At 48.5% G+C, this 24,576-nt stretch overlaps 1 long non-coding RNA gene across 2 annotated transcripts; it reads left to right on the top strand.

Annotated features, from left to right (window-relative positions):
• Positions 1–648: 648 nt before the first annotated feature.
• Positions 649–21,620, top strand: LOC129029708 (uncharacterized). 2 transcript variants are annotated; one of them, XR_008500375.2, is made up of 5 exons: positions 649–946; positions 2,652–3,002; positions 6,253–6,325; positions 17,098–17,632; positions 20,497–21,620. It is a non-coding gene; the product is annotated as an uncharacterized LOC129029708 (long non-coding RNA). The 2 variants fall into 2 exon arrangements; XR_010126073.1 differs by lacking the exon at positions 6,253–6,325.
• The last annotated feature ends 2,956 nt before the right edge of the window (positions 21,621–24,576 follow it).

The following is a 24,576-nucleotide window of genomic DNA, read 5'->3' as shown; positions in this document are numbered from 1 at the left end:
AAAAAGTTTAGTCGGCAGCCAGCCAGGCGGCACGCTGGGAGGCCAGTTCAGAGAGTGTCGTCCCAGTGCCGGAGGAACGGAGCTGTAGCCCCCAACCTGAGCTGGACCCGAGGGTGGCGGTGACTAGGACTCTCAAGCCCTACAAAGCTGCTCCCAGGAACCCGAGGCCTCAAGGCTGGATCTGAAAGAATCGGAATGAAGAGTCCCAGAGGGACAAGTCCTGTGTGACTCCGCCGCCAGGACAACCTTCCAGAAAGCGGACTTCTCCGCCCCAGTTCTAGCGGAGACGGAGAGAGTGAACCAAGAACCATCATCCTGCGCCAGCCAGGAGCAAGCGGAGCCTCAGTTGCTCCCAGACCCACGCCCACCTCTCCTTCCTCTCCTCCACAGGCTTTCATTTATTTACTTAAGTATTTTTAGGCCAGGAGCAGTTTCCAGTCCAGCAGCTCCTCAGATCTTTCGCAGGCTGTCCGCCCCACCTGTCCGTCAGCACGGGGTCCAATGAGGGGGCTAGGGCAGCGCTGTGCCCCGCCCCTGAGCCGGCAGCCCAGTCTCCGGAGCCCCGGGGCTGCCTGGGCCTCCTGCCCGCCGCGCTGGAGTCTGGAGCTCGAGAGTGACACTGCGCATGTGCGGGCTTCCTGCGCATCTCCTACGGCCTCCAGGACAGAGGAACCGGGGGAGGCAGGGGGAAAAGGCCGGCCCAGCAATTCCCCTACACCCCGGTCCCACCTGTACCCTCCTGGCCTGGGTCGTCCCAGCCCACGGGGAGCGGGCGGAGTCCTGGCCCGCGAAGCCTTGTCACCTGGTGGGCGAATCCGCCAGCGGAGACATGTCTTTAAAGGGTTTTGGGCCGGGCGCGGTGGCTCGTGCCTGGAATCCCAGCACTTTGGGAGGCCGAGGCGGTGGATCACGAGGTCGGGAGTTCAAGACCAGCCTGGCCAAGAAGGTGAAACCCCGTCTGTACTAAAAATACAAAAAAAAAAATTAGCCGGGCGTGGTGGCGGGCGCCTATAATCCCAGCTACTCGGGAGGCTGAGGCAGAGAATTGCTTGAACCCGGGAGGCGGAGGTTGCAGTGAGATCGCGCCACCGCACTCCAGCCTGGGCGAGAGAGGAGACTCTGTCTCAAAAAAAAAGGGGGGGGGGGTTGGGCGGGGGCTTTGGTCTATACAGGAGCTTCCTGGAGATGCTTTAGAGCTCTGTTTGCCAACTGCAGCGCCAAATGCTGCAAAGAGAGGTGGGAGTCGGAGGCGAGGAGGACCGCGGTCCCAAACCCTAGCAGTTTAGTCTGTCGGGGAGGAGAGGAAGGGAACCCGGAGAGCACTTGTAAGCTACAGTGCTGAATATGAGGAGGTACTGAATTGAACATCAAATGCTGAGAGTTAAAGAATTCTCCTTAGGGACCAGCCAGCTATTATCTGAAAGCAGTGAGTTTGGATAGAGCCTGGAAGCACAGGTAGCATTGCTGTTAGCAATAAAAGGTGAACGTGTTAACATTCACTGCAATTCGTTGTATACACTATTAAAATATAACTTGCTCAATTCAGGGGGCGGTGAGTAAAGTAAAGGAGTCAGAGCTCCTAACTATTGGAGAGGCCAGGGAAAGCTTCACAGAATTCAAGCTTGAGTAGGGTTTTGTTGGAAGGGAAGGATATACAAAGCATTGAATGTATGCAAAATTCAGCTAAAGTAAACAGTCCTTTTTGTGTTAGGCAGAGTGCTAAAAGTACTCTGGCTATAACGAAGACTACAACACCACCTTCAGGGACTTTAGCGTCTGTGGAGACTTGAACATCTAATGTTAGAAATATTCTCAGAATTCTGAGACAGCCACCTAGCCTGGCCTTCAGGGAGAGAAGAGGAAATAACACAGAAAGTGTGGTATATTTAAATATACCTAGCCAGGCGCGGTGGCTCACACCTGTAATCCCAGCACTTTGGGAGGTCGAGGGCAGTGGATCACCCGAGGTCAGGAGTTCAAGACCAGCCTGACCAACATGGTGAAAGCCGTCCCTACTAAAAATACAAAATTAGCCAGGCGTGATGGCGCATGCCTCTAATCCCAGCTACTTGGGAGGCTGAGGCAGAAGAATTGCTTGAACCCAGGAGGCAGAGGTTGCAGTGAGCCGAGATTGTGCCATTGCACTCCAGCCTGGGTGACAGAGCCAGACTCCGCCTCAAAAAAAAAAAAAAAAAGGTTGAGGGCATGGTGAGGGAGGGGACTTTTTTTAAAAGCTCTTCAGGAGATAGGGTTGAGAGAACCTGTTTGCTGGTGTCTAGGGTGACTACCAAGTTTGAGGCTGTGGTAACTAAGGTAAGTGTTACAGACTGAATGTTTGTGTACCCCCAAATGCATTTGTTGAAATCCTAACCCCCAATGTGATGGTATTAGGAGGTGGGGCCTTTGGGAGGTAATTAGGTCATAAGGGTGGAACCCTCATAAATGGGATTAGTGCTCTTATAAAAGGGATCCCAGAGAGTTCTCTAGCTCTTCCTGCCCTGTGAGATACAAGAAGTTGGCAGGCTGCAACCTGGCAGAGGGCCCTCACCTGAGCCTGACCATGCTGGCACATGATCTAGGACTTCTAGCCTCCAGAACTGTGAGAAATACATTTCTGCTGTTTAACCCACCCTGTCTATGGTACTTCACAGCTCATACTGACTAAGGCAGCAGAACATACAGGAGGAAGAGGAGCAGGTTTCACAGAGGGAAGACATGAGTTCAATTTTGGACTTCTCAGTAGTCGGTGTCCTCAGTGGTAGTACCTTCAAAAGGAAGGTGTCAAAAGTCAAATTCTGGAGAGTTGAGTATGAATGGGAGATGAAGAAAAGGAGGCAGCACTTGTAACCTGCTCTTAATGTATTTCTGCACTCTACACTAGCGGCCTATTACATAGGACACTTGGATGTCTCCTAGATATCACAAATTCAGCTTGTTCAAAAATGAATTCTTCAAGGTATATGGAAAGATGTGAAGAAGAAAATATAGCAATAAGTTACGTGGTAGGTATATGGTTGTTTACTGTACAATCTGTCAGTTTTTCTGTATTTTTGAAATTTTTCATGATAAAATATTAAGAAAAAAGTAGTGGGCCCATCCTCTTTACCCTCCAACTATTCTTCTTCCCATGGGCCCTATCTCAATAAATAGAACAACTGTTTAGTCAGTTGTTTAGGCCAGAGAATATCAGAGTTGTTAGGCCTGGGAATGTCATTCTTTAGTTTCTCTCCTTTTCCCTTGTAGTCCAATCAGTCGCCAAGTCTTTTGTTTTTTTTTTTTTTTTTTTTTTTGAGGTGGAATTTCACTCTTATTGCCCAGGCTGGAGTGCAATGGCGCAATCTCGGCTCACCGCAACCTGTGCCCCCTGGGTTTGATTCTCCTGCCTCAGTCTCCCAAGTAGCTGCAATTACAGTCATGCACTATCACGCCCGGCTCATTTTGCATTTTTTCAGTAGAAACGGGGTTTCTCCATGTCAGTCAGGCTAGTCCCGAACTCCTGACCTCAGGTGATCCGCCTGCCTTGGCCTCCCAAAGTGCTGGGATTATACGTGTGAGCTACCGTGCCCAGCCTATCACCAAGTCTCTTAAGTAGCTCTCAAATCCATCAGCAATGGAGTTACACCTTACACCAAAGTTAGGTTGTAAGTCAGTACATAAGGCCAAAATTACATAGTTAACATAACCTTTGAAAATCCCTGGCCGGGCGCTGTGGCTCACGCCTGTAATCCCGGCACTTTGGGAGGCCGAGTTGGGCGGATCACCTGAGGTCAGGAGTTTGAGACCAGCCTGGCCAACATGGTGAAACCACGTCTCTACCAAAAATACAAAATTAGCTGGGTGTGGTGGCGTGCCTCTGTAGTCCCAGCTATTTGGGAGGCTGAGGCAGAAGAATCACCTGAACCCGGGAGGCAGAGGTTGCAGTGAGCTGAGATCGTGCCATTGCACTCCAGCCTGGGCGACAAGAGTGAAACTCTTTCTCAACAAACAAACAAACAAATTAATAATAAAAGTATGCAAAACATAAATGTATAGCTCAATGGATGGTTATAAAATGAGCCTCCTGCAACAAATGCCTAAGTAAAGCTGAAGCATCCCAGAGGCCCCCACAATGCTGCTTCCTGACGACGCCCTCCTCCTGTGCCCATGAAGGAATCCTGCTCCCTTGATATTTAGAGTTATCACTCAATTGCTTGTTAAAACTAGTTTACCACCTAAAAATGAACCCTAAAAGCAGTCATTTCGGATTTTGTAAACAGCTTTATTGGATATAATTCGCATACCATCAATTCACCCACGTAAAATGTACAATTCAATGGTTTTTGGTATATTACATTATTAATTTTTAAAAAGTGTGGTAAAATAAATGTAAGGGTGGTGGCTCATGCCGGTAATCCCAACACTTTGGGAGACCGAGGTGGGCGGATCACCTGAGGTGGGGAGTTTGAGACCAGCCTGACCAACATGGAGAAACCCCATCTCTACTAAAAATACAAAATTAGGGCCACACACGGTGGCTCACGCCTGTAATCCCAGCACTTTGGGAGGCTGAGGCGGATGGATCACAAGGTCAGGAGTTCGAGACCAGCCTGGCCAAGATGGTGAAACCCCGTCTCTACTGAAAATACAAAACAATTAGCCGGGCATAGTGGCGGGCGCCTGTAATCCCAGCTACTCGGGAGGCTGAGGCAGGAGAATCAGCAGAATCGCTTGAACCTGGGAGGCAGAAGTTGCAGTGAGCCGAGATTGTGCCTGGGCAAGAAGAGCGAAACTCTATCTCAAAAAATAATAATAATAATAAAATAGGCTGGCGCAGTGGCTCGTGCCTGTAATCCCAGCACTTTGGGAGGCCAAGGCTGGCGGATCACCTGAGGTTGGGAGTTCGAGACCAGCCTGACCAACATGGAGAAACCTCATCTCTACTAAAAATACAAAATTAGCCGGGTGTGGTAATGCATGCCTGTAGTCCCAGCTATTCAGGGGGCTGAGGCAGGAGAATCACTTGAATCCGTGAGGTGGAGGTTGTGATGAGCCAAGATTACACCATTGCACTCCAGCCTGGGCAACAAAAGTGAAACTCCATCTCAAAAATAAATAAATAAATAAATGTAGGACAAAATTTGCCATTTTAACCATTTTTAAGTGTACAACTCAGTGGCATTAATTATATTCACAATATTGTACAACCGTCACCACTATCTATTCCAAAACTTTTCCATCACCCCAAACAGAAGCTCTGTAACCATTAAGCAATAACTGGCATTCCCCCTCCCTTTAGCCCCTGATAACTCCTAATATACTGTCTTTATGAATTTGCCTATTCTGGGTACCTCATATAATGTGCCTATAATATTTGTCCTTTTGCATCTGGCTTATTTCACTTAGCATAATGTTTTCAAGGCTCATCCATGTTACAGCATGTATCAGAACTTCATTCCCTTTTATGGCTGAATCATATTCCATTGTATGTGTATACATACGATGTGTGTATATGCCACATTTTGCTTATCCATTCATCTGTTGAAGGACATTTGGGTCGTTTTCATCTTTCGACTATTGTGAATAATGCACAATTATTTCATTTTGCCAATTTTTGAACTTTATAAGAATGGAATCAGAATAATTACAACATATTTTTTGTGTGTGTCTGACTCTTTAAGTATGCATTCATGTTATTTTATATACCTGTAGTTCATTCATTTTCTTTTCTTTTCTTTTTTTTTTTTTTTTTGAGACAGGGTTTCGCTCTTGTTGCCCAGGCTAGGGTGCAGTGGCGCAATCTTGGCTCAGCGCGATCTCAGTTCACCGCAGCCTCCGCCTCCTGGGATTCTCCTGCTTCAGCCTCCCATGTAGTTGGGATTACAGGCGCCTGCCACTACGCCTGGCTAATTTTGTATTTTTAGTAGAGACAGGGTTTCTCCGTGTTGGTCAGGCTGGTCTCGAACTCCCGACCTCAGGTGATCTGCCTGCCTCAGCCTCTCAAAGTGCTGGGATTACAGGCGTGAGCCACCACGCCCGGCCTCATTTTCATATAGAATTCTATTTCAGAAATATGCCACAATTTATCCATTCTACTGTTGATAGATACATGGATTGTTTCCACTTTTAAGCTATTTCAAATATGCTATTATAAAAATGGTAGATATTGCATGAATTTCTGTCAGGTATACAGCTAGGAGTTGAATGGCTGGGTCAGAGTTTATTCGGCTCAACTAGAGAATGCCAAAGTGGTTGTACTAATTTTTCTTCCCACAGGCAGTGTATGAGAGTTCCACTTGTTCTACACCCTCTCCAATTCTTGAGGTTGTCAATGTGGTTGGCCATTCTGGTGAGTTTGTGGTGCAGTGGTACCTCAGTATGGGTTTAACTTGCATTTCTGTGTTTATAAATGAGGTTAAACACCTTGTGATATGTCAACCAATCATTTGGATATCTTCTGTGAGATGCCTGCTCAAGTCCCTTGCCTATCTTCTGAAAGTGTTGTTGTTTTATTTGCTCATTTAAGATTGGTAACCACCTGGAGTTGATTTTGACATTTACTGGGAGGTAGAGGGTCATGATTCATATTATTCCATTTGGAGATTCAGTTATTCCAGCACCATGTGTTGAAAAGACTGTTATTACCCCTCTGCAGGCCATGTTTGTCATAAATCAAGTGTCCATATTTGCATGGGTCTATTTATGGACCTTCCATTCTAATATCTGTTCCTCCTTGCACAATACTGCACAGTTGGTAGCTTTATATTAAAGTTTGATATTTATAGGCCAAGCACTCCCTCCCACTTTGTTCTTCAGGAATGTCTTGGCTATTGTTTAATGATTGGACACAAATTGTAGGAACAGTATATACAAATTCTTTAAGTAAGTCTTAAAAATGGAAAAGCCACCCAGGTGTGGTGGCCCACTCCTGTATTCCCAGCACTTTGGGAGTCCAAGGTGGGCAGATCACCTGAAGGCAGGAGTTCGAGATCAGCCTGGCCAACATGGTGAAACCCTGTCTGTACTAAAAATACAAAAAAATTAGCTAGGTATGGTGGCGTGTGCCTGTAATCCCACTACTCTGGAGGTGGAGGCAGGAGAATCGCGTGCACCCAGGAGATGGAGGTTGCAGTGAGCTGAGATTATGCCACTGCATTCCAGCCTAGGTGACAGAGTGAGACTCTGTCTCAAAAAAAAAAAAGAAAAGCCATGTTGTGATCCTTTTCTGAACAGTCATTCCAGTGACTTTCCAGCTTAGAAGTTGGTAGTGGTTGGCCAGGAGTGGTGGCTCACGCCTGTAATCCCAGCACTTTAGGAGGCCAAGGCAGGAGGATCACCCGAGGTCAGGAGTTCGAGACCAGCCTGAGCAACATGGTGAAACCCTGTCTTTACTAAAAATACAAAAAGTAGCTGGGCATAGCGGCGCATGCCTGTAGTCCCAGCTACTCAGGAGGCTGAGGCAGGAGAATTGCTTGAACCCAGGAGGGGGAGGTTGCCATGAGCCAAGATGGCGCCACTGCACTCCAGCCTGGGCAACAGAGCGAGATTCCGTCAAAAAAAAAAAAACAAAACAAGAAGTTGGCAGCACTGTTCAATACAGTAGCTACCAGCCACTTGTGACTATTGAGCACTTGAAATGTGACTGGTCTGAATTGCAATGTACTGTAAGTGTAAAATACACAATGGATTTCTACAATAAAGGATGCAAGATATCAATATTTTTCCTGTTGTTTACATATTGACATGAAATCTTGGAGGTATACTGGATTAATGAACTCTCTCTCTCTCTCTATATATATATATATATTTTTTTTTTTTTCGAGACAGAGTCTTGCTCTGTCACCCAGGCTGGATGGAGTGCAGTGGCATGATTTTGGCTCACTGCAACCTCTGCCTCCCAGGTTCAAGCGATTCTCCTGCCTCAGCCTCCCGAGTAGCTGGGATTACAGGCATGCGCCACCATTCCCGGCTAACTTAATTTTTATATTTTTAGTAGAGATGGAGTTTTGCATTGTTGACCAGGCTGGTCTCAAACTCCTGACCTCAAGTGATCCGCCCACCTCAGCCTCCCAAAGTGCTGGGATTACAGGTGTGAGCCACTGCGCCTGGCATATATTATTAAAATTAATTTCATCTGTCTCATTTTACTTTTTTAATGTTACTAAAAATTTTTTAAATTACATATGTGGCGACCAGGTGCCTGTAATCTCATGCCTGTAATCCCAGCACTTTGGGAGGCCAAAGGCAGGAGGATCACCTGAGGTCAGGAGTTCGAGACCAGCCTGACCAACATGATGAAACCCTGTCTCTACTAAAAATACAAAAATTAGCCAGGCATGGTGGTGCATGCCTGTAGTCCCAGCTACTCGGGAGGCTGAGGCAGGAGAATGGCGTGAACCCTGGAGGCAGAGGTTGTAGTGAGCCGAGATCGTGCCACTGCACTCCAGCCTGGGTGACAGAGCGAGACTCCGTCTAAAAAAAAAAAAAATCACATATGTGGCTTACATTGGTGACTGGAATTATATTTCTGCTGGACAGTGTGGTGGGCTGAATAATGTCCCCAAAGATTTCCAGGTCCTACTCCCTGGAAACCGTGAATTTTATTTTACAAGGCAGAAGGAACTTTGCAGATACAGCCAAGGGTATGGATCTTGAGATGGGAGCTTATCCAAAATTATCTGCGCAGACCCTAAATGTTCATCACAAAGTAGGCAGAATGAGATTTGACAACAGAAGAGAAGGAATTTGACTGTGGAAGCAGAGATCAAGGTGATTGATGTGGGCAGCCACCATTAACAGGAAGAAACAAGCAAAAGAATCTTTCTCCCCCAGAGCCTCCGGAAGGAACCAATCCTGATGACACTTTGACTTTAGCCCCATAAGACTCATTTTGGACATGTGGCCTCTGGAACTATAAGAGAATAAATGACTGTTGTTTTACGCTGCTAGATTTGTTTTTAAATTTTATTTTTAATTTTTTTTAGAGATGATATCTCACTTTGCCACCTAGGCTGGAATGCAGAGGTGTGATTAGAGCTCACTGCAGCCTTGAACTCATGGCTTCAAGAGACACTCTCACCTTAGCCAACCAAAGCACTCGGATTACAGGTGTGGTGCACAACTGTGTCCGGCCAAATTTCTTTAAATTTAAATATTATATACACCAGAGACTCAAAAAAATCTCAGGCTTCCACAGCATCATAAGTTATTAAGAATAACTAGACTACCACTACAAAGATGTCAAAAAAAAGTCACATCATCCTGATAGTGAAATCCAAAACCAGAGTATAGTTGAGTTTAAGACATAATTCTACTGAAAAACAACATGGGTATATATGCAGAAAAGAATATCCAGAACTCATACTTCAATAATAAGACAAGTCAATCAAAAGATGGGCAAAAGATTTGAATAGACATTTCATCTAAGAAGATATACGGATTGCTAATAAGCAATGAAAAAATGCTCAACATCTTTAGTGATTAGAGACATGCAAATTAGAACCACAAGAAGGTACCATTTTGCACCCACTAAAATGGCTATAATGAAAAAAAGCAACCAGGTACGTATGCTTATAATCCCAGCTCTTTGGGAGGCCTAGGCAGGAGGATCACTTGAGGCCAGGAGTTTACAAGACTCTGTCTCTACAAAAAATGAAAATAAATTAGAGTGGTATGGTGGTACTTGCCTGTAGTCCCAGCTACTCAGGAGACTGAACTGAGGGGATCTCTTGAGCCCAGGAGTTTGAGGGTACAGTGAGCCATGATCACACCACTGCACTCCAGCCTGAACAACAGAGTGAAACCCTGTCTTGGAAAAAAAAAAAAAAGGCGTGGTGCAGTGGCTCACGCCTGTAATTCCAGCACTGTGGGAGGCCGAGGCAGGCAGATCACGAGGTCAGTAGTTCAAGACCAGCCTGAACAACATGGTGAAACCCCATCTCTGCTAAAAATTAGCCAGGCATGGTGGCATGCGTCTGTAATCCCAGCTACTCAGGAGGCTGAGGCAGGAGAATCGCTTGAACCCAGTAGGCGGAGCTTGCAGTGAGCCAAGATGGCACCATTGCACTCCAGCCTGGGCGACAGAGCAAGAGTCTGTCTCAAAAACAAAAAACAAAAAAACCCAAAACATTAGCCAGGTGTGGTGCCATGTGCCTGTGGTCCCAGTTACTCTAGAGGCTGAGGTGGGAGGATCACTTGAACCTGGTAGATCAAGGCTGCAGTCAGCCGTGATGGCACCAGCCTGGGTCATAGAGTGAGACCGTGTCTTAAAAAACAAACAAACAAAAAAAGCCTACAGTTCAATTGGAAAAAAAAAATCCAGTCTGCAACAACTGCCTTTTAAATGAAATATTTTGTCCATTTACACTTAATACAAATCCTGATTTTTAAAAACTTAAATCTGTTGGTTTTGGTTGGTCCCACCGTTCTATGTTTTATTTTTTTGTTTTCATAAAGATGGTGTCTTCCTCTGTCACCCAGACACGAATGCAGTGGTACAGTTATAGCTCATTTTGCCTAGCTTATTTAACGCTAGTAACCACCTGGAGTTGATTTTACAACCTCAAATTGCTGGGCTCAAGTGATCCTCCTACCTCAGGCTCCCGAGTAACTGGAACTACAGGCACACGCCACCATACCTGGCTAATTTTGTAGAGACAGAGGTCTTGCTGTATTACCCAGGCTGGTGTCGAACTCCTGGCTTCAAGCAATTCTCCCATTTCGGCCTCCCAAAGTGCTGGGATTACAGGTGTCAGCAACCGTGCCCAGCCCTGTATGTTTTATGTAAATAGATTTATTCCGTATGTGGTCTTTTTTTGTTTGGCTTCTTTTACTCAGCATAATATTTTCAAGGTTCATTCACGTTGAGCATACATCAGTACTTCATTCCTTTTTTAAAAAGTTTTTTTTTGGCCAGGTGCAGTGGCTCACGCCTGTAATCCCAGCACTTTGGGAGGCCGAGGCGGGCGGATCACAAGGTCAGGAGATCGAGACCACGATGAAACCCCGTCTCTACTAAAAATACAAAAAAATTAGCCGGGCGCGGTGGCAGGTGCCTGTAGTCCCAGCTACTCAGGAGGCTGAGGCAGGAGAATGGTGTGAACTTGGGAGGCGGAACTTGCAGTGAACCAAGATCGCGCCACTGCACTCCCAGCCTGGGCGACAGAGTGAGACTCCGTCTCAAAAAAAAAAAAAGTTTTTTTTTTGTAGAGACAGGGTCTCACTCTGTCGCCCAGGCTGGTCTCAAACTCCTGGGCTCAAGTGATCCACCCACTTCATCTTCCCAAGTTGCTGGGAGTACATGCTTGAGCTACTGCACATGGCGAGTATGTCTCTGTTATCTATTGAACCTAATGTTCTTTTTTTTTGAGTCTGAGTCTTGCTCTGTTGCCCAGCCTCAGCCTCCCGAGTAGCGGGGACTACAGGCACATGCCACCATGCTCAGCTAATTTTTGTATTTTTATTTCTATTTTTATATATTTATTTATTTATTATTTATTTTTATTTTTTTTAGGTGGAGTCTCACTCTGTCACCCAGGTTGGAGTGCAGTGGCACGATCTCGGCTCACTGCATGCTCTGCCTCCTGGGTTCATGCCATTCTCCTACCTCAGCCTCCCAAGTAGTTGGGACTACAGGCGCCTGCCACCATGCCCGGCTAATTTTTTTTTATTTTTAGTAGTGACGGGGTTTCACCATGTTAGCCAGGATGGTCTCGATCTCCTGACCTCGTGATCTGCCCGCCTCGGCCTCCCAAAGTGCTGATATTACAGGTGTGAGCCACCGCGCCCGGCCTATATATTTATTTATTTATTGAGACAGAGTCTCGCTCTGTCACCCAGGCTGGATTGCAGTGGTGCGATCTCGGCTCACTGCAACCTCCGCCTCCCGGGTTCAAGCAATTCTCCTGTCTCAGCCTCCCTCCCGAGAAGTTGGGATTACAGGCACCCGCCACCACACCCAGCTAATTTTTTTTTTATTTTTAGTAGAGACGGGGTTTCACCATATTGGTCAGGCTGGTCTCAAACTCCTGACTTCAGGTGATCAGCCTGGCTCAGCCTCCCAAAGTGCTGGGATTTCAGATGTTAGCCACCATGCCTGGCCTATTTTTATTTTTTATTTATTTACTTATTTCGTTTTGAGATGGAGTCTTGCTCTGTCGCCCAGGCTGGAGTGCACTGGTATGATCTTGACTAATTGCAACCTCTGCCTTCCGGGTTCAAGCGAGTCTCCTGCCTCAGCCTCCTGAGTAGCTGGGAGGCTACCACCACCACGCCTGGCTAATTTGTGTATTTTTAGTAGAGACGAGGTTTCACCCCGTTAGCCAGGCTGGTCTTGAGCTCCTGACCTTAGGTGATCCGCCTGCCTCGGCCTCCCAAAATGATGGGATTACGGGTGTGGGCCACTGTGCCTGGCCGAAAACTTAAAAGCTTGAAAAACTCATTTTAAAAGCACCAGAGGCTGGGCGTGGTGGCTGGTCTGGAACCTGGAATTTGAGAGCCGCCTGGCCAACATGGGGCCAATATGGCAAAACCCTGCCTCTACTAAAAATACAAAAGTTAGCTGGGCGCGGTGGTGGGCGCCTATAATTCCAGCTACTTGGGAGGCTGAGGCAGGAGAATCACTTGAACCCGAGAGGCAGAGGTTTCAGTGAGCCAAGATCGCACCACTCCACTCCAACCTGGGCGACGTAGCAAGGCTCCGTCTCAAAAAATATATAAGTAAATAAATAAATAAATAAAAGTTTTCATTGGTAGGAGGACTTGCTTCAATTATCTAGTCATATATATGCAGAATTGGTGGTCCCATTGACCCTCAAGTGAGGCATCCAATAGGCAGCAAATATTTTCAGGGAAGGTGGGGTCCTCGCTGTATTATGGAAGAAATCATGATTGGTCTAAGTCAATCGTGGGAACCCTCTTCCTCTTCGCCTATCTGGGGTGGGCATATGACCCAGGTTTGACCAAAAAGTCACAAGAGGAAGACTTCAGGGAACTTGTGGATAAATTTTTGTGCCCTTATAAAAGAGAGCTGTTGAGGAACCAGAGCCCTTTCTCTTTTTTTTTTGCATTGGGATGATGTTATATAAGGAAGGCACAGTTGATTCTGTGACAACACCTTATAACTGAGAGAGAAGTGAAGAAAATTGCAAAGATGTCAACTCCTGGTTCTTGATATCGTGAAGCCTCTTAAAAACTTTGGAACTTTTTGCTTCTGGGCTTCTTGAGGAAACAGTCAACATCCTTATGGTTTTGCTGTTAGTCAGGTTTTCTGTTATGTGTAGGCCAAAGCATTCCTAGCCAACATGTCATCCCTGAAGTCTCAGCTTTAAATGTCATTCCTCAGGGAGGCCTTCCTGAAACCCCCAGATCAACACATTCTGTAACACTCCCCACTGTCCCTGAGTGGCCCTCATCACACTTGTAATTATTATTATTACTAATTTTTTTTTTTTTTGAGACGGAGTCTCGCTCTGTTGCCCAGGCTGGAGTGCAGTGGTGTGATCTTGGTTCATTGCAAGCTCCGCCTCCCAGGTTCACAGCATTCTCCTGCCTCAGCCTCCCGAGTAGTAGCTGGGACTACAGGAGCCCGCCACCACGCCCAGCTAATTTTCTTTCGTAGTTTTAGTAGAGACGGGGTTTCACCCTGTTAGCCAGGATGGTCTCGATCTCCTGACCTCTTGATCCGTCTGCCTCGGCCTCCCAAAGTGCTGCGATTACAGGCGTGAGCCACTGCGCCTGGCACTTGTAATTATTAATATTTATTGAATGATGGTCTTTGTCTCAGGGCTATTTGTTCCACCAGAGCAGGGACTATGACAGGCATCCCAGAGCCTAGCCCAATGACAGGCACAGGAGCCGCTAAATAAATAGCAAAAAAAAAAAAAAAAGATAGAAGGATCTAGAGCACAGGTGGAGGGAGAAGCAGGATAAATCCGTGAAAGGTGTGAATTGAAATATGTGCAGCTGGGCTTCTGCTATCACATGGAAACTTTAAAGCTTAATGAATCATTAAAGAAGGGTTGGAATGACCATTGTGGGAACGGGGTGTGAGTGTTTATCTGGTACAGTAAGAGCTGCCAAGTAGTGTTAAAGGCCCAGCTGGGATTAGAAACCATACGTGTGCATTGGCAGAAACCAGCAGAATTAGATTTCCTCCAGCAGCGTTCAGCCATCTGAGTGTGGGAGAGAAGCTGGGTAATTAGGTTCAGCCCCAAAATGGGGGCTTGGTGGGCAGGCTGCTGCTTTTTATTCCTTTCTCAGATGAAGTAAATGAAAATAGATGTGGAATTTTGTTTTCCTTGTCCCTAAAATGAAACCTTGTAGAACTCAAAGTCTTGTCCTTTGGCCCCAGACTGGAGCCAAAAAGGCTGAAGCATTTCCCCCAAATGTCTTCTCCTAAGGCCCGCTTGCCTAGCAGGGCCCATGGAAAGATTTGTGGGGATCTGTGAATTTTTTTTTTTTTTTTTTGAGGTGGAGTCTTGCTCCATCACCCAGGCTGGAGTGCAGTGGCGCAATCTCGGCTCACTGCAAGCTCCACCTCCCAGATTCACGCCATTCTCCTGCCTCAGCCTTCTGAGTAGCTGGGACTACAGGCGCCCGCCACCATGCCCGGCTAATTTTTTGTATTTTTAGTAGAGATGGGGTTTTCCCATGTTGACCAGGATGGTCTCGATCTCCTGACCTCATGATCCGCCCGCCTCGGCCTCCCAAAGTGCTGGGATTACGGGGGTGAGCCACCGTGCCCGGCCTGTGAATTTCTTAAAGTATGCAAAATGCTGTGTGTCTGTGTGTGTGCACTTTTCTGGGGCGAGTATCTGTAGCTTACATCAAATTCTTTAAAGTGTGATCCAGAAAGACAAGAGCCCCTAACTTGGGTCAGCTCATAGCCCAGGCCCTGGATTCACTGCTGTGGATCAGGGCCTGACTGATGGGCAGTTACATCCCTGCCTATTGACAAGGGGCAGTGTGGCACAGAGGTAGATGTGCAGGGGCCTGGACTGCACCACCTCAGGGAAGCTACTTAGCTCCTCAGTTTTCTCTTCTGTAAAATGGGAATGATAATCCCAGTTCCTTATTTCAGAGGGCTGTGAAGATTAAGTGAGATAATACATGCAAATGCTTAGGCCATGCTGGGTACTTAGTAACGGCTGGGTACTTACTAATAGGATGCACATTTAAGAACAAAGACTTTGAATCGGGAGGCAGCATCTGGGGGAGCACAGTTACAGACAATTTTTTTGCAAAGCACAACATCTGATCATTTTCTCCCCTCTGATACTTACTGTGTGGTCCCATGCAGGTTCCTTAATCACTGCCTCAGTTTCCTTATCTGTAAAATGGAGATGATAACAGTAACTGCCTCATGGTTTGCAGGGACTCTCTGAGGCCGGTGCTCCCTAAGTGCTGGTTATTATTGCGATTTTTACTGCCCAGGGCCCAAATTCAGGCTCCTCATCTTGATAAGAAAGGCTGTTCCCACCAGGCCTTACCCCGCACTGAGGCCGTCACAACCCAGCAGGCACCTTCATACTGTCTCCAGTGTCCAGTGGCTCTACGGGCCGAAGCACCGAGCACAGAAGAGAGCGAGTGACCAAACGGAGGCCCGCAACACCCGCGCCCTTCCTCAGAGTATTCCCTTCCAAGAGCGCCCTCGCCCTTCCCTTCCCAATTTCCATCTATAGATATCCTGCTTTTGGTTCAAAGCGGAACTCCAGAAACCACACTGTCTATAACGCCTTCCTAATTCCTCTCTTCGGAAGCCCCTGTTCTAAGCCAGTCATGTGGCATGTGCAGTTCGCAAGAACAACACACCTCAGTTCCCTAACTGCACTGCAGCCTCTGGGAACAGGCCTGGCCCCGTCCTGTTCTTTTTACCGCATCCGTCACCATCTTTGCACAGAGAATAACTTTGGTAGAGAGCTCCTGAACAAAGGAAATGAAATACTCAATGACTCCACTATTCCAAGGCATTCACACATCTAAGGGAAGGGAGAAAGAATCCCCAAATGACTGATCTGCTCTGTACACTAAGAAACTGATTATACAAATGAACAATGGCCAGACCATATATAAAAATACAACTCTCGGCAGGGCACGGTGGCTCACGCCTGTAATCCCAGCACTTTGGGAGGCCAAGGTGGGCGGATCACCTGAGGTCGGGAGTTAGAGACCAGCCTGACCAACATGGAGAAATCCTGTCTCTACTAAAAATACAAAATTAGCCTGTAATCCCAGCTACTCTGGAGGCTGAGGCAGGAGAATTGCTTGAACCTGGGAGGCGGAGGTTGTGGTGAGCCGGGATCTCGCCACTGCGCTCCAGCCTGGGCAACAAGAGCAAAAGTCTATCTCAAGAAAAAAAAATACAACTCTCACCTACAGCCTGCGGTCACTTGCTGGGGAAACTAACTCATTATCTGCAACAATTAACCTGGGAGGTCTTCCTGCTGTAAGTCAGGCTTGCAAGAAGCCTGTAAGATTGTCTAGTGACAATCCAGGAAGCTAAACAATAACCAATGATGTCTGTAACAATCAGCCCCAAATGGCCAGAGCTTGATTAGTAACTGACAGTTTCCTTAATTTTGTTCTCACTTGCAATTTAGGACCAACCAGGGAAAGCCAAAAATGCACCCCTAACCAAGCACACAGGATGCCCTGCTTCTAGTTAGCCCATGCACGCGCAGCTTCCCCACACCAACAGCCTCCAATCAGGGCACACCTGAAGCCTTCACTTTCCTCAGCTATAAAGCTGTCCCATTCCTCTGCCTGCCTTCGAAGCTCCGTCAAAATGCAAGTGCAGATGGCTGACACCCTTGCTCTGTCACCCAGGCTGCAGTGCAGTGGCACGATCTTGGCTCACTGCAAGCTCTGCCTCCCGGGTTCACGCCATTCTCCTGCCTCAGCCTCCCAAGTAGCTGGGACTACAGGTGCCCACCACCACGCCCGGTTAATTTTTTTGTATTTTTAGTAGAGACGGGGTTTCACCATGTTAGCCAGGATGGTCTTGATCTCCTGACCTCCTGATCCGCCTGCCTCGGCCTCACAAAGTGCTAGGATTACAGGCGTGAGCCACCACACCTGGCCAGCCTTTGCTTTTTTAAAGTTGGTTTTTTTTTATTTCCACAGGACTCAGGAACGAAAGCGCAGGGAGCAGAGGCTGGACCGTCCTCTGTCAGTTCCCTCGTTCCCCTGGAGTGGAGCTCTGAGCCCTGGGACCATAGAGTTGGCTGTTACACTGGAAACACTGATCAGACCTTTGGACTCAGCTGAGCTAAGGCTGGAGAAGCCAATTGACTCAGATGAAATACCCCAGGCATAAAATCACAAAAGAGTTTTTGTTAGATGCTGGTTGGGAGGGAGTGGCTCCAGAGATCTGGGAAAAGAGCAGGCCGGCTGGCAATAGAGACATGAGGGAAAGGCAGGAACTTTGCCTAGAATGGGGGCCAGGGGTTGCCAGGACCCGCCTTGGTGGGACAGAGAATTGAGTCAAGATTCTCATCTCACCTCCACTATGATCCTTTTTTCATTCCACAGATATTCACTGAGTGCATAGTGTGTGCGCCAGGCCCTGTTCTGGGAGATGACAGGCAAGGCCACTGACTTCTTGGAGCTCGCCCCCTAACGGTGAAGACAAACAGTGAATGACTAAGGGAAAAAAAAGGTAATTTCAGAAGTGGCAAGTGTCCTGAACAAAATAAACTAAGATGGTGCAACAGAGAAAAAGGGTGCTGGGGGGTGGGGACACATGCCCCTTTCTAATGCTGCTTCTCGGAGGAAGGTATCTGTGCTGACACCCTAGCAGCCAGGAGCCAGCAGTGCAACTAGAGAGGAAGAGCTTTTCCAGGCAGGGGGAACAGCTTCAGCAAAGACCCTGAGGTGGCCCAGGATTGACATGTCCAATAAAGAACGGAGAGGCCAGTGTGGCCGGAGTAGCAGTAATAGTGCTGAGATGAGGCCAGGGAGGAGGCTCAGGCCTGGTCAGGCGTGAAGGGCCTTCTTGGCCATGTCAAGAGTTTAGATTTCATTTTATTCAGAAAAGCACCGAATGGCTGGCCTGCCTCAGCCGTTTTTTCAGGGCCTTAGAAGAGCTGTTTTGCCAAGCTCCTGTCAGGATTGCAGCAGAGGGCACCCATGGGTGTTGGGGGACGGCCTTGAGGGGATGGAGTATAGACCAGCCTCACTGCAGTAAGCCACAACTGAACCCCTTGCTGAGTAGGGCAAGATGGGCCACATGGAGTGTGGAAACCCCGAAACTCTATGCTAAATGTTTTTTGTGTATACCTATCTCAGGAAGAGAACCAGAGCTTTTTTTTTTTGAGATGGAGTCTCACTCTGTTGCCCAGGCTGGAGTGCAGTGATGCAATCTCTATTCACTGCAACCTCTGCCTCCCAGGTTCAAGTGATTCTCCTACCTTAGCCTCTTGAGTAGCTGGGACTACAGGTGGCGAGCCACAACACCTGGCTAATTTTTGTATTTTTAGTAGAGATGGGGTTTCGCCATGTTGGCCAGGCTGGTCTCAAACTCCTGACCTCAGGTGATCCACCCGCCTCATCTTCCCAAAGTGTTGGGATTACAGGCGTGAGCCACCGTGCCCAGCCTGTTTTTTTCAGATTCTAACTCCTAAGCACTAAGAACCCATAGCTTTTATCAGCCTCTCGGGAGAATCTCTGTGACCAAAAAAGATAGAAAAAGGAGAATAATGACACATGTGCTTCCATATGCATGGGGTATTTTAATAAGGATGTACAGATGTGGCCTTGGAGGAGGAGAGAGGGAGGCTGGAAGAAGGAGACGTGTTGTGGATCCTGTGTGTGCTTTACCTGTTTTTAAAATCTGGTGTAAAGGACTAACACTGTGGACAAGGATGGCGTGGGGAGAAAGGTGCTGAAGTCTCGGCATGGCAGGAACCTGCAGGGAGGCCCTTCCCACCCTTAACTCAGCCTTCTGGGCCAGGGTGGGGCAGAAGTGACAAACCCACGGTCAGATCCTAACCCAGGTGGCCCCACCCCACCCCTAACCTGTGCTCACATGCCTCAACTCTGAGGAGCTGGTCCTGGAGAGATGGGGCGCAGGAGGACGGCACCTCTCCTGCGCCCAAGGAGGCTGCAGCTGCCCTGCAGGTGTGGGCTGCACTGCTCTGCAAGAGACTCCCTGGAGAGGGATGCCCTTTGTCCAGGCCACTGAATCCGCTGTCATCCTCTGCGCATGCCCCAGGCTCTTCTGAGCCCTGCACCTTCACGGAAAGAGGCACCTGGCCGGCCCCAACAGGATCGCTTTGCTCAGACCTGAGTTCTTATGAAGGGTTCAGTCCCAAAGTCTTGGTTGGTCATTTTGCTTTCAGTCAAAGTTCACCTCACTATGCCTGGTATCTGTGCCCCCCCCACCCCCCACTCAGGAGATGGAGGCTGAGATAGAAATGTGCTCTGTAGCCGGGCACAGTGGCTCAAGCCTGTAATCCCAGCACTTTGGGAGGCCAAGGTGGGCGGATCATGAGGTCAGGAGATGGAGACCATCCTGGCCAACATAGTGAAACGCTGTCTGTACTACAAATACAAAAATTTGCTGGGTGTGGTGGCGCGTGGCTGTAATCCCAGCTACTCAGGAGGCTGAGGCAGGAGAATCACTTGAACCAGGGAATAGGAGGTTGCAGTGAGCTGAGATCATGCCACTGCACTCCAGCCTGGCAACAGAGCGAGACTCTGTCTCAAAAAAGAAAAAAATGTCCTCTCTAACTCTCTCCAGAATCTTGGCTGGAATTGACTTTGCCTCCCCACAAATAGGCTCTGGCCTGGCCTTCAGGACCCACCTGTTCTCAGCAATCAGCCAGCCCCTCCTGGTGTTCAGATCCCCAGTAATCTGGGGCGACGAGCCGGGGAACAGAGTTGACTGGTGATGACAGGTCCCTGGCAGGATGCAAAGCGGCTGAGGGCCTTCTGGGCCAGCACTTGGGTAAACCAAAGTGCTGCTCTCCTCTGCTTGAGAACAATTGGGACTGTTGCATAGCTTCCTCCTGAGGCCTTCGAAATGGCTTCCTCTGAGGGATAAGAGCACAGTCACCCATACTTGTGTCGACAAACAGTATTTTAATGCCAAATCTTCTAATTTGATTTTTTTTTTCTTTTTGAGACCGAGTCTCTGTTACCCAGGCTGCAGTGCAGTGGCTCAATCTCAGCTCACTGCAACCTCCGCCTCCCAGGTTCAAGCAATTCTCCTGCCTCAGCCTCCCAAGTAGCTGGGATTACAGGCGCCCGCCACCACGCCTGGCTAATTTTTGTATTTTTAGTAGAGACAGGGTTTCACCATGTTGGTCAGGCTGATCTCGAACTCGTGAGCTCATGCGATCTGCCAGCCTTGGCCTCCCAAATTGCTGGGATTACAGGCGTGAGCCACCACGCCCAGGCTCAAATCTTCTAACTCTAAATTAAATAGTAATACAAATAGCCAATATGTGTGTGGGACTTATGGCAGGCCAGGCACTGTTCAGTTACAGGCTTTATGTGCATCTTTTCATTTAAACTCCACAGAACCCTGACGCTTGGCATGGTCCATGGCCCCCTCCACACAGCCAGTTGGCCAGGGAGCCAAGGCAGCCTGTAAACGCTCTGCCTGGAGCTGCTCATAAACAAAAACAGAGTGATCCACAAAAGGGCCCCACAGTCTGGCACTGAATGGAATCCCACCTTCGGTCCAGCAACTGGAGAATGAAAGTCCACATCCTGATGACTGGTTCTGCACCTGGGGCTTAGAGCACGTAGCAAGGGGCTGAGAAGCAGCCAGCACATAATCAGTGACTGAAATTTCATCACACAGTCCTCCATGCCAGGCCCTGTGGGGAAACCAAGACATGTAAGGCAAGTCCTGCTCTTAGGAATTTCTAATCTCAGTACTGAAAAGTTAATAACATAAGGACACAGCCTATCTGTGGTCACACCATGGCATGAGCTGTGTGGATTCCAAGTGCTGAATGAAGCTGGAAGGGCAGAGGTCACATCGGGCCAGTATGTGCTTCTTGGAAGAGGTGGCATTTGAGTCACTCGAAGAATGAGCAGGAGATGAGGGATGGGAAGGAGAAGGCATTCCTGGGATGCCAAGAGCAAAGTGTCACAGTTTTGCATTGATCACTGTCATCCATGTAAGAGCGAGGACAGCTCAGGCAGGTGGTGAACATAGAATGGAGGTGGACACATAAATATGTGGAGAAAGAAGGAAGCCTTTGGGTTAAAAGGCCAAGACTTGACACCTGTGAGGACCTGGAATCTAACCCTGTGTTTGTCTGTAAACCCAAGGCAAGTCACACTTCTTCCGAGGCAGTTTCTTCACCTGTAAAATGAAGGGACTGAGCAAGACAGTCTCTAAAGTTCCTATGGCCAGGTGCAGTGGCTCATGCCTATCTTCACAATACTTTGGGAGGCCGATGCAGAAGGATCACTGGAGCTCCCTCAAGACCAGCCTGGGGAACACAGGGAGAACCTTGTCTCTACAAAAAATTAAAAATATTAGCTGGACATAGTGGCAGGACCTGTGGTTCCAGCTACTTAGGAGGCTGAGGGGGGAGGATATTTTGAACCTGGGAGGTCGAGGCTGCAGTGAGCTGTGATCACACCACTGCACTTCAGCCTGGGCAATAAATAAACAAACAAGTAACAAAGTTCCTTACTACTTTAGAATCAGGGTAGAAAGGAGTGAAGATGACTTTAGGATTTTGAAGAACAGGCCCAGCAGCAGGAGGTGAGGAGTCTGGAAAAGAGCAGGTCTGGGGAGAGGCCTTCAGCTTTAGATAAAATGCGTGGACCCCTTCACGACCCTTCCTTCTGCTGGGGTCCTCCAGCGCTGCCACAGGCTGACCTGTTCTCAGACTTGCATGGGACATGTGTTGCCTCCCTACATCTCTCCCTGAGATGTGAGCCTGGCTACATCAAGGCCAGAGCAATGAGAGGCAATGGCCCTTGCCCCAGCTTTTCCCCAGTGAGGAAGCACCATCATCACCAACACCATCTTGCCACGATAGCACTGGAGAGCCTGCAGGTGAAGGTGGGGATCCCCTAAATTCACAATGAAGTTCCTTTACCCCAGGGAAATGGGCACTGGAAACAGAAATCAGGCTGTTATTGAGAAATCAATTAACATATGGTCCCTGCATACTTCTGTTTGAGGGCCCCAATTAGCTCATACCTGGTTCACAGGCAAACTTTCCAACAAGCGGGGCAGATCTCATACTTGGGTGTGTATAAGAGCCCCTGTAGAGGCTGGGCACAGTGACTCACAACTGTAATCCCAGCACTTTGGGAGGCCAAGGCGGGAGGATCGCTTGAGCCCAGGAGATCCAGGCTGCAGTGAGCTAAGATCATGCCACTGCACTCCAGCCTGGGTGACAGACACCCTGTCCCAAAAAATAAAGACGAACCCCTGTGGAGTTCATAAACAGGACCACCCAGAGGAGGGGACCAGGCACCTTTATTTTCATAACCTCCCAGGCAATTGTTAGGCACACTAAAGTGAGAGACTCCTTGGGGTGGATAGAGCTGCCCAGAGGGTTTGGGCTGTGAGAGCAGCAGGGCAGGGGCCCTCCCAGGAGGCAACAGGCTCCTCAGAGTGAGACTGAGCTGTCTCTCCACAGAGGGCAGGGGAGGGAGGCTGGCCCTGGGCAGAGGGGGTGAAGCTGGAGAGGCAGTGGAGGCCAGAGGGCACAGGCTTTACAGCTGAGCAAGGGGCCAGGGCCAGATCCTGAAGCTGCCGGGACGGGGGGGCTGTGAGCAGGGACGGGAGGCCTTTCTGAGGCAGGAGAATCACTTGAACCCGGGAGGCGGAGGTTGCAGTGAGCTGAGATCATGCCACCACACTCCAGCCTGGGCAACAGAGTGAGACTCCATCTCAAAAAAAAAAAAAAACAAAAAAAAGCAGACACGCACCTTCCCGTCCACCCTTTGTCCACTGAGATGAGCTGGGCCTGTGGTGGGAGGGGTGAGCACCTCCTGCCTCAACTTGCATTTCCTTCCCAGCAGGGCCGGGCTCTCCTGCCTCTGACTTCAAGTCCTTGGTATGTATGAAATTCCTGCCTGCCTCCCTGGCTGCAGTTACAGTTTTGTCCCTTGTTCCTACCCTTTTATGTCTGCCTTTCTCAGGCCTTCAACCCAACGTGTCAAGATTAATTTGACACCAAATTGGCTTTCTCTGGAAATTCAAGGAAACTTCTAGGCACAAGAGCAAGATTCCTTTGGGGAAAATGCTCATGGCCCCTTCCTCAAGGCAGTCCTGGGGTTGGAGTCCTTGACCCGACCCAGGCCGGGATAGCACCCTGGAGGGGGAGGCCCTGTCTGGAGGGAAACAGCTCGCTCAGGGTCTTCCACCCGCCCGGCCCCCCTCCAACCCCCTGCCCTGCTCCTGACAGAGAGAGACAGGCCCTACTCAAAGTATGACTAGGGCCCTTCTCACCCCCAGAGCTCACCTCTCTGTAAGCCTCTGCTCTGCTGGAAAAAAATTCTTCATTTACTTTTGGACTGGGGCGACAGATTGCAATTTGGGGCCATCATAGTGTGGATGTTTATGTTCTCGGAGGAGCCTCTTTGGGGAAGGAAACTGGATTTCTCTCACCTTCCTTACTTGAGACAAAATGTACTATTTCCTGCTCTTAATTCAGCATCTACAATCGGGAATTGGTTGCAGTGCCATGGGGTCAGGACAGTAGTGTTATTCCAGACTCCAGAACAAAACAATAGGATGCTCTGTTTTCTCAAAATGCTTTGAGTCCTCAGGCCTGGCCCCCCAACCACTAGGCAGCGCCCATCCTTCCTCTGTGGTCTCGCCCCTGCCCTCACAACCACCTCACATTCTGTCCAGAACCCCCAAGCACAAGGAGCCTGCCAAGCTGGGAAGTCATCACAGAACTCAGTTCTACTGGCATATCTGCCACCAGAATTCGCAGTAAAGAGGACAGGTTCTGGTTGGGTGCATGGCTTATGCCTATAATCCCAACACTTTGGGAGGCCAAGGTGAGAGGCTCATTTGAGCCCAGTTCGAGACCAGCCTGCACAACATAGTAAGACTCTGTCTTTACAAAAAATTTTTTTAATTAGCCAGATGTGGTTGTGCACACCTTATAGTCCCAGCTACTCAGAAGGCTGAGGCAGAAGGATTGCATGAGCCCCAGAGTTTGAGGCTGCAGTGAGCTATGATCACGCCACTGCACTCGCACTCCAGCCTGGGCAACAGAGCGAGATCCTGTCTCAAAAAAAATAAAAGAGAAAGAAGAAAGAAAGAAAGGGCCAGGCATGATGGCTCATGCCTGTAATCCCAACACTTTGGGAGGCTGAGGTGGGTGGATCCCTTGAGGTCAGGAGTTCAAGACTAGCCTGACCAAAATGGTGAAACCCCGTCTCTACTAAAACTACAAAAATTAGCTGGATGTGGTGGCAGGCGCCTGTAATCCCAGCTACTACAAGGCAGGAGAATGGCTTGAACCCGGGAGGTGGAGGTTGCAGTGAGCTGAGACTGCACCACTGCACTCCAGCCTGGGCGACACAGCAAGGCTCCATCAAGAAAGAAAGAAAGAAAGAAGAAAGAGAGAGAGAGAGAAAGAAAAGAAAAGAAAGAGAGGAAGGAAAGAA

This window comes from Pongo pygmaeus, chromosome 1 (assembly GCF_028885625.2).
Source record: "Pongo pygmaeus isolate AG05252 chromosome 1, NHGRI_mPonPyg2-v2.0_pri, whole genome shotgun sequence".
NCBI lineage: Eukaryota > Metazoa > Chordata > Mammalia > Primates > Hominidae > Pongo > Pongo pygmaeus.
Note: the sequence above shows the minus strand (reverse complement) of the source record. Positions and strands in the feature narration are given on the sequence as shown.